This window comes from Drosophila obscura, unplaced genomic scaffold (genome assembly GCF_018151105.1).
Source record: "Drosophila obscura isolate BZ-5 IFL unplaced genomic scaffold, ASM1815110v1 contig_139, whole genome shotgun sequence".
Taxonomy (NCBI): domain Eukaryota; kingdom Metazoa; phylum Arthropoda; class Insecta; order Diptera; family Drosophilidae; genus Drosophila; species Drosophila obscura.
This window is the reverse complement of record NW_024542723.1, coordinates 1,448,286-1,458,668: the sequence shown is the minus strand read 5'-3', so window position 1 is coordinate 1,458,668 and position 10,383 is coordinate 1,448,286.

Below are 10,383 nucleotides of genomic sequence, written 5' to 3'. Positions count from 1 at the left end.
ATTATTTGTGACAATAATTAAAAAGAAAAATATTTAGCAAGTGCATTCCAGCTCACAACAACAACTCCGCAGCTGATCTGCAAATATTCAAGTTCCATACGCACATTCCGCAAGTGCATTTGATACAAAACCCACCCCAATAAACATATACCTTGGCACACTCCAAGTGCAAGGAGAATATAAATAAAGAGTCTTAATTTCATCCATCTACATATGTATAAATTCATTTCCATAGTTGGCGGCAATATATTTATATTGCCAACTACATACATACATATGAACATAGCGCACATACGTAAAAATACTACACCCCGCATAAAAATACTGCACTCCATACTACATAATTTACTCCGCGCATAGTGTCACGTTTTAATATACAAATTCTGCGATTCCGAGCAATTTACGCAATCCAGCCATACGTTTTGGCCGCCACACTAACGATTAGTATCTCCAAATACGCAATCAATTTTCCCCAACCAAGGCACGGACTGCGTCCGCAGTCCATCCGCAAATAACCCATTTCTGCTCAAGACTGAGTCAAGAGGGTAAACGGAGGAGCCCGCACTAACAATATTTGCAAAATATTGCCAAAATCAGTGTGACCCTTCCTCTCCTCGTCTCAGCGCAATATAAGTCACTCATTGTTTGAGAAATTTCACTTCACGGTGATCTCAAACAATCCGAGTTGACCCGACTATTGTTTTCCAACAAGCTCGAGGCCTTTTTCCTCGCAGCCTTCCATAAGTGGGTTATATTTCCGAACAAATATTTGTTTCCGGGCGTCTTTCTGTTTGAGTTCTACTCAGAGCAGTCTTCTGTCCCTCCAAGACTTCCAAGTCCGATTTTCTGTGCGTGTGTGAGTTCGTAATATGCCAACAGGTCACAATGACAGCAGCAAGCTTTTTCCTGTGTCCTCTTCAAGCCGTTTACGAACATCGTCCGCCTCCGGAACTACGCCGACACAGAAAATCAAGGCACCCCTCACTCCGAGAGCAGCCAGTAGCAGCCCTGCGGCAAGGACCAAATCGGTTCTATTTCCATCTCCTGTCACTCTTAAGGTTCCAGCTGAGACCAAACAAGATCCGAAAGGCTCCTTCGTCAGTAGCCCCGTCAGCTCTCGCCACTGCATCACAATGGCTCAATCCGCCACCTCAGTCGCTCGGACCAAATTGATAGCCGCTATTAGCCGACTATCGCACCTGGCAGAGCGCATCACCGCCGCCCCATCCGCCTCTCTGTCCGAGGTCCGCCGAGGCCAAATCCTCAGCATGTGGACGAACGTCGAGGCCGAGTACAGCCTGCTCCGCGGTGCTGACTGATGAGGATCCAGAAATTCAAGCGGACATCCGTGACACATACGGCGAATGCTATGGGGTATTTGAGCAGTGCCTCAGTTACCTCAATGCTCAGCTGGCCACATCCACAGTCCTTCCTCCTGCACAGTCAATCCAACAGGGCGGCTGTCGACTGCCTCCCGTCAACATTGTAGTTTTCTTAGGGGACTACGTCCGCTGGCCCACATTCCGGGATCTGTTCACCACGGTCGTGATTAATAATCCAAAATTATCTACGGTAGAGAAATTGTACTACCTCACCGAGAAGACCAGAGGCGATCCGAAGGCCATCGTAGAAAAATCCCCCCTCACCAATGACGGTTTCGAGTCCGCATGGTTGGCTCTCCGCAGCCGATATAAAAATAATCGGCTTCTGGTGACCAACCACATTAACATCCTCCTCCGAGTGCAGTCGTGCCTTGAAGGATCTTCAAAGTACGATGCAAGAAGTCCTAAATGCGCTAGCGGTCTCCAACGTCTGCACGGACAACTGGGATAGTCTGCTTGTGACCATCTGCGCTTCCAAATTGCCGAAGTTGAGCCGCGCGTTGTGGTGAAGCGTCCGTAACGGACAAAAAGGAGGTGCCGCCCTCACTCAGCGCTATCTGACGCTCGAGGCTATGGAGAGCGACCCTTCTACCTCATATGTCCGCTGAAGCACGTTTTAGTTGCATTAAGACAAAACAGCTGTGCCTAAATTGCTTCGCAAGAGGCTATCAGCTTCGCGACTGCTCAAGCAGCCACAATTGTTCCACTTGTGGAGCCAGGCATCACACGCTTCTGCATCGTGCCGCTCCTTCGTCCAGCATGGCGGCTTCGACATCCGCCCAAACCCCCAGCTCGTCCGAATCTCAGCCCAACGTACAGAGTTATTTCGCCTCCAGCACAAGTACCGTTCTTCTGGGCACGGCACTCATTAATATTTGCCACCTGGGGACCAATTTCCGTGCCTGCGCTCTGATTGACTCAGGCTCCGAGGCGACGCTCATCACTGAACGTCTCTTTAACATAATTAAGCCACCGTTCGAAGCCATCCAGACTCAAGTCGCGGGGTTAAACCAAACCGTAGTGCCCAAGGCGCAAAAGCGTTGTCACTTCCTGATCGGGGCCGCCTCCAGGCCTGGTCTTAAGATCGAGAACATGGCATATATTCTGCCTCAATTAGCAGGTAACCTTCCCTCATATCCGATACCGCAGCACTTTTTGGACAAGCTTCCAAACCTCCAGTTGACAGACCCCTCCTTCCACCGAAGCTCGCAGATTGATGTGCTTTTAGGCGCTGACATCCTTCCTTCTATTTTGTTGAGCGGCTTCCGGTCTGTCATTTGTGGCTCGCTTCTGGGACAAGAGACCATCTTTGGATGGGTCCTATCCGGTCCGGTATCAGCTGACTCGACTCGTACGGTTTCCGCCTTCACCACAAAGCTCTCGTTATATTCGGATGTCCGACTCGAGAAGCTTCTCACCAAATTCTGGGAGGTGCGAGGACCTTTCGGGGAGACCGACGAGTGAGTCAGATTCTGCGTGCGAGGAAAACTTCCTCCAGACCACTAAACGATGGGAAATACATTGTTACTCTCCCTTTCAAATGTCCAGAAAATGTCGATCTAGGCCACTCCAGAAGCGCGGTACAGGCCCAGTTCCTTAGAAACGAGCAGCGTCTGCAGCGGAATCTGCCGAACAAAGAGCAGTACTACGCCGTTATCCGAGAATCGTGTGTGACTATGAGCTTCCCACTGTCACCTTCGGAGTCGATTGCGCACCGTACCTTGCCCTTCGCGTCATTATGCAACTCGCATAAGAGGTGCGTCCACAGTTGCCAATGGCAAGCAACATCCTGGAGAGCTACATGTACGTGGACGACGTGCTGGCTGGTGCTCACACTCAATCGCAGGCAATTTCCGCCATTTCCGAATTACGCGAAGCACTCGACTCCTCAGGCTTTCCACTCCGAAAATGGACAGAAAACCATAAGGGCGTACTGCACGACATTTCGGTCGACCACCTACTCATAGCTGACTTCCAAGAGCTTGAAGAAAGTAGCATCGCTAGGACTTTGGGGATCCGATGGCAAGCCAGTGCCGATGAGTTCTTCTTTGCTCCTCCCGAATTAATTCAGCGGGAGTCCTGTACGAAGCGCAATGTTCTGTCTCAGATTGCGCAGCTGTTCGATCCAGCGGGATTGCTTGCCCCCTTTGTCATCCAAGCAAAAATGTTCATGCAGGAAATTTGGTTAAGAGAGTTAGGGTGGGATGACGTCCTCCCTAGCGATCTGGGAGACGTTATGAAGAAGTTTTCCGGCCATCCAAGATATCCGCATTCCACTGTGGTTGCACGTTTGTCCGATGGCCAAGGTGCAGATACGTGGCTTCTGCGACGCGTCTCAACGTGCCTATGGGGCAGCGATTTACATCCGAGTTGAGCGACCGCAGGGCATTGTCTGTGCCCTTCTCACAGCCAAAACCCGCGTGGCCCCCTTGAAAACGGTTTCCTTGCCTCGACTAGAACTGTGCGGAGCCGTCCTTCTGACAGAGCTTTTCGAGGCTATCCTTCCTCAACTGCCACTAGACACCAGCCAGGTGTCCTTCTGAACCGATTCCACGATTGTATTGGACTATCTGAACAGACCTGCATGCGATTGGACCACTTTCGTGGGCAATCGAGTAGCCAAAATCACTCGATGTTGGCCCAGCGAGCGATGGGGCCATTTTGTCCGATCCGAGGACAATCCGGCCGACCTGGCCAGTCGAGGGCTAGGACCCACTGACCTGGTCGGAAGTGGTTGCGTGCTCCGCAGTCGTAGTGGCCATGTCCACGGGACTCAGTCCTTGAGACTGACCTGGAAGAGCTAGTCATCAAGGTGCACCAGGCCACCAGCAGCGCCTCCGATATCCTCAGCCGTTTCTCCGAGCTCGGGCGCGCTCTACGCGTGATCGCCTACGTTAGGCGGTTCACCCAGCGAGTTAAAGGGAAGACAACCCAGGAACTGAACGGATAAGAGGTCGCTGCCGCTCTCCAAGCTGTCACCCAAACAACCCAACGCTTCCATTATGCGGAGGAACATCGGTGCCTTGTAAACAAGCAGTCACTCCCGGCCACGAGTTCTCTCCAGAACCTTAATCCTTTCCTTGACCAGACCGATCCTGCTGCCTCCCGCATGTCTCCTGGTTCGCCGGCTGGTTCGATTCACCCATCACATATCCCTACATGGTGGGAACCAGCTTGACATCCGCCTTATTCGGGCAACATACTGGATCCCTCGACTACGTCATGTAGTGAGGACAGTGATCCACTCCTGTAAGGTTTGCGTCCTCCATCGTAAGCGACTCCAAACCCAACTAACAGGCGACCTTCCTGCATCACGAGTCATATTTTCCAGGCCGTTCACATACACCGGAGTCGACTCGACCTCAAAGGGTTATGTCTGCGTGTTTGTCTGTTTTGCCATGAAGGCCATCCACTTAGGCCACGTCCGATTTATCCACCGACACCTTCCTAGCCGCCTTCGTTCGTTTCGTCGCGAGACGAGGCTGTCCTCATGAAGTTCAATCCAACAACGGCAGGAATTTTGTCGGCGCATCCCGCTCTCTGGCTGGGGATCTTCTCGAGGCCATTCACACTGGGACTTCTGCGGTGTACAGCCAGCAGTTCCTATCGTGGCGGTTTATCCCTCCAGGAGCCCCACATATGGGGGGCTTGTGGGAAGCGGGTGTGAAGAGCTTAAAGGCTCTGTTCCAACGGTCGATGTGTACGTCCAAATACACATTAGAGGAGTTCGCGACCTTACTTTCGAAGATTGAGGCATGTCTTAGCTCGCGACCAATCTCTCCTATGTCTGAGGATCCAACGGATCCGTTGGCTTTGAGCCCAGGCCATTTCCTGATTGGTGGTCCGCTACTATCTGTAGCAGAGCCAGAAATAAAAGCGAGCGCCTCCTCCATCCTAAGCCGCTGGCAACTTCTCAAGGCTCTCAATCAGCAATTCTGTTCGCGCTGGAAGACAGAGTTGCACAAGCGTAACAAATGGCAGCATCCGACAAGAGACCTCGAGGTTGGAGACCTCGTGGTGATCAAGGAGGAGAACATCCCCGCTCAGGAATGGCGTCTCGGCCGTGTACAGAACGCGTATCCTGGAGCCAATGATAAGGTCACTACTCACGGCCCGCGGCCTTATCAAGAGACCGATCACGAAGGTGGTTCTGCTACTTATGGAATCGGAGGTCCATTCCACCTACTGTCGCTTAGGCTCCGATCCATAAGACTCCGTCCTTTTTTTTTATGCTTAAGTCCAGCTTAGCACTCCGTATCTCCTAAGTAATTCTAAGATCTCACTGCTCGATTAGTTGACAACCCGTGCCAGCTCTTTACTTATGCTTGCTTGACTCCTTTCTTTCATCCTAGTATTTTTCCGGAATCCAGACATGTCCCCGCAAATTTCCTCACGGTCCCGATCCAGTCGCAGGTCGTATCGCACACGGACACGAGGTAATACCTCCTTCCAATGCCGAGTGTGCCCAGGAGTACATTTATTAAGGAACTACCGGAAATTTATCCGCTTGAGCGTAGAGAAGAGACTCCGAGCCGTCCTCTAATTGCCTGGCTCACGAACACTCGGGCAAGGACTGCCGCAGTGGGGACCTCTGTAAGGTGTGCACCCGCAACCACCACACGCTGCTCCACCTGCTCGGGTCTCGGCGCCCTGCTGGCTCCTCTTCGGCACCGTCGCCTTCCCGCGCCGAACCACGCCCTCGTCTTCCGGTCAGCCGCCCTGTCATCGGATGTCCAGCCCCGACAGCAAACTCCTTGCTCCAACACCGGGGCATCAACGTCCTCCCGACGGCACTGGTGGTCCTCGCAGTGCAGCAGAGCACTAAGGTGATGGGTGCGCTGATCGATCCCTGCACGCCGTTCAGCTGCATCGACACCGATGTGGCCAGGGAGTTCAAGTTGCCCACCACCTGCATCAGGGACGAGAAGGTGTGTACCGCCATGATCCGGGCTAAAACGGGAGACTTCCAAGTGGAGGCAGTCTTCAAGATCGAGCCCCGTCTGCGCGTCCGTACGCCGATCCGTCCACTGAGCGACACCGTCCGTGCTTGCTTCGACGACCTGAAGCTGGCCAATGAGCAATTCCATAAGCCGACGACCATCTCGCTCCTCTTGGGTGCGGATCTGTATCCGAGGGTCATCCAACCTGGGTTCCTCGCCCGCTCAGACGGCCTTCCCGTGGCTCAAAGAACGGTGTTCGGATAGATCGTGTCTGGTGCGTGCACGCAGACTTAAGAAAATCTTTGCAATCCTGCAAGGGGGGGGAGAATGTTCAGAGTGAGGACGGCGCTGGCAGGGCAGCCGCTCTATGGGCATTCCAGCCACACATCGCTGTTAGCGTTCCAGCTACACAAGAGGTCGCCCTCGCTCTCGCCCTCATACTTAAGAGCATTTTTCCCCCCGGCGACGAGCTCTCGCGCGTAATCTCACCTCGGGCACGCTCCCGCCCACGCTCACGCTCTCGCTGCCGACAGCCCTCGACAGCTTGAGCGCAACTTAGAATTAATGCGCTTCTTCCCCCCAAGCAAAACGGCCGGTTTCTTTGCACGCGATAAATATATATATTATATATATTATGAATAAAACCCCCAGGAATATATTGAAGAAACTTGGACTTTTCATTTCGACTTGGGATTCTGAACTGTGGGACTTCGAGACGCCTCTACGCTTAAACAAAAGGAAAAAGGCAAAAAAAGCTCACCGCATTATTTACGCGCCTGTCCGCTGTTCATGTGAGAGAGGCTGGGAGCGATAACTACGTTCGCATTAGTAGCATGCAAGAGCTTTTGTCCATGTATGCATCTCAATCTCATCACCCAGAACACGATCAACAAGGGAGCTTTCGTAGCTAAATGTCTCTCTTACCATTCTCTTTATGTATTTAATGTTAGTCTTAAGAGTTTACTGCACTTCTTTCTCCTTTATAACTTTAAGTTTTAATGTACGTTTTTAATGTGTAAGCTGAATATCTCTTTGAATTTGTCTATGCGTCTCTTAATTATGGATAAATTAATTGCAAAATGCAGAGTAACATGACATCAAAGGCGAGCAGTCATGCATTAATCCATATACTTAGCAAGCAACACTTAGGAATAAATATTTGTCATATTAATGCTCAAAGTCTTACCAAGAAGATGGATGAATTCAGGTACCTTTTTACTAACTCAAATGTTGATGTCATCTGTGTGTCTGAAAAGTGGTTTAAATCTAATATCTGTGATGTTATGACTACGTGTGACGGATACAATGTTTTTCGTTCGGGCCGTGAGGGACATGCTGGGGGTGTTGCAATCTATGTTAAGTCTAACCTGACATCTAATGTAATAAGTAAGCACACCAACAAGAGTCTACTAGAGTAAATCTTTCTCGAAATAAAGGGAGCAAGACAAGCGTCCAGGTTACTTGTTGGCTGCATTTACAGACCAAATCGCACAACAGACTTTTCGGAAGCCATCTCAATACTGGACAGAATATCATTAGGGTATGACAATGTAGTAATCACCGAATAATGACATGAAAAATGACCTAAATAGCAACGTTCTGAGAGAGCACCAGCTAAAAAACAATTTGAAAGCGATAGGTCTGCATGCTGCAAACTCTGACTACCCAACTCACTTCTCACTTAAAACAAAGTACTGACACCCTGCTGGACGTATTTTTTGTTAGTAATCGTCAAAGTATTTTATTATATGACCAAATTTCTGTGCCAGTATTCTCTAGACATGACTTAGTATATCTGACGATGATGTTTACTTCGAAAGCTCTGCCGAAAAAATATATTACAGGGAATTTAAAAATATTGACTAGGTTTCGTTAAGTGCTGAATGTGACCAACTGGACTGGAATAGCATCCTTGCTACAACCTCATTGGACGAACAAGTTTCATTAGTTCATAATAACATACTGTACCTTTACAATAAATTTGTACCAACTAAATCACGCACTATTAGGCCGTCTTTAAAGCCCTGGTTTTCTGACAATATAAAATTGCTAACAAATGCTCGAAATGTTGCTTATGAGTGATGGAAACGATACAAGACAAGCCATCACTACGCCATGTTTAAGGAAGCGAGACAAAAAGTGCAGAATAGCATTAAGAAAGCTAAAACTAACTATTACACGACCAAATTTCATGAAATCATTTCAACTAGCCAAAAATTGCAGGAATTAAAGTCGGCAAACAGATGCCGAAATCACCACAGGTGGATATCGACCTTGATGATTTGAACAGAAAATTTGTGCAATCTACCGTACCTACTGTAATAAATAACGTATACCTTGACCGTGATATTTACTGTGATAATAGATTTAGCTTTGAATGTGTGTACCAAATATGATGTTGTAAGGTCGATTCTTAAAATTAAATCTAGTGCAACAGGACCAGATGATATAAATCCCAAATTTCTTAAACCACTGCTACCAAAGATAATACTATATGTAACACATGTCTTTAATAGTGCAATAATGAGTTCGTCATTTCCTCAGGCCTGGAAAGCAGCCAAAATAATTCCAATACCGAATTTAGACCGATTGCCATTTTGCCTTTTCTTTCAAAAGTTCTTGAACGATTGCTCTCAACCCAACTTATTATCTATATGGCAAGTAATAAACTGCTTAATGAAAAACAATCGGGGTTTAGGAAAAACAGGAGTTGTACTTCTGCAATCCTTAAAGTCACTGAAGACATCCGTAAAAAAATTGATGAAGGACAGGTGGCATTCTTGACATTATTAGATTATAGCAAAGCATTCGATACCGTCAATCACGAGGTTCTGTGTAAAAAACTTCAAAGTCTATATGGACTGGACAGCACCGCAACCGAACTAATTCATTCATTCATCGATTACAATCTGTAGTCACGAAATTTGGGTACTCGTCATCTCTGTCCCCTACGAGAGAAGTTCCGCAAGGATCTATCCTTGGACCATTATTGTTTACTGTTTATGTAAATGACCTTCCCAATGTACTGTCTGAGTGTGAAGTCAATTTATATGCTGATGACGTCCAAATGTATGTATGCCGTCCCGTAAATAATATAAATAAGTGTGCAATAATAACCAATAGGGAACTAACAAACATAAACAGTTGGGCAAACAATAACGGACTGGGAATAAACCCAACTAAATCTAAATGCCTAGTAATCTCAAAGAGGAAAGTCGAATTTACTAACCTACGCAAAATAAAAATAAATTATAATACCATGACATACACAACAACAGCAAATAATCTGGGCCTGGTTCTTAATAGCATGCTTACATGGAATGATCACATCATAAAGGTCGTAGGTAGAACCTATGGTTTGCTAAGAACTTTAAACATGACACAACGTTACTTTCAAGAAAATATTCGTCTCCTAGTTGCTAAAACACTATTGATACCAACACTTTTTTATGGTGTAGAGCTATTTGCAAACTGTGATAGTACTTGTAAGCAAAAACTGAACGTCGTATTCAATAGTATAGCAAGATATGTATTTAATATAAGATGGAGGGAGCATATAACCACTCATGCAGGCAGAATTTTTGGTATAGGTTTAACAAAATGGATTGACTCGCGAGCATTAATATTTTTACATAAAATTATAATCAAGAAAGAACCACCATATCTATCAGACATACTAAGGTTTACTGCATCACGGAGAACAAATAATATAGTATGTCTTAAACACAGGTTAGCTAGCCCTGAAAGATACTTTTTCATTTACACTGTTCGCCTATGGAACCAATTACCAAATAGCTTAAAAAAAACTGTAGACGCATTAAAATTCAGGACAAATTTACCATACATCTGAAAACTCTACATTAAAAGAATAACATAACTCAAAATAAAATTAAGAATGTATTATGTTTAGGAGATATTTAAATTTAAATTTAGAATTAAAAATGTGTATAAAATTAAGCAAGAAACATAACATACTCAAAATTAGCTATAGGAACTATCTAATCCAATTTAATTTAATAATTAATCGTATTGAAATTTTTGTGACTAGGAAAATTAAAATA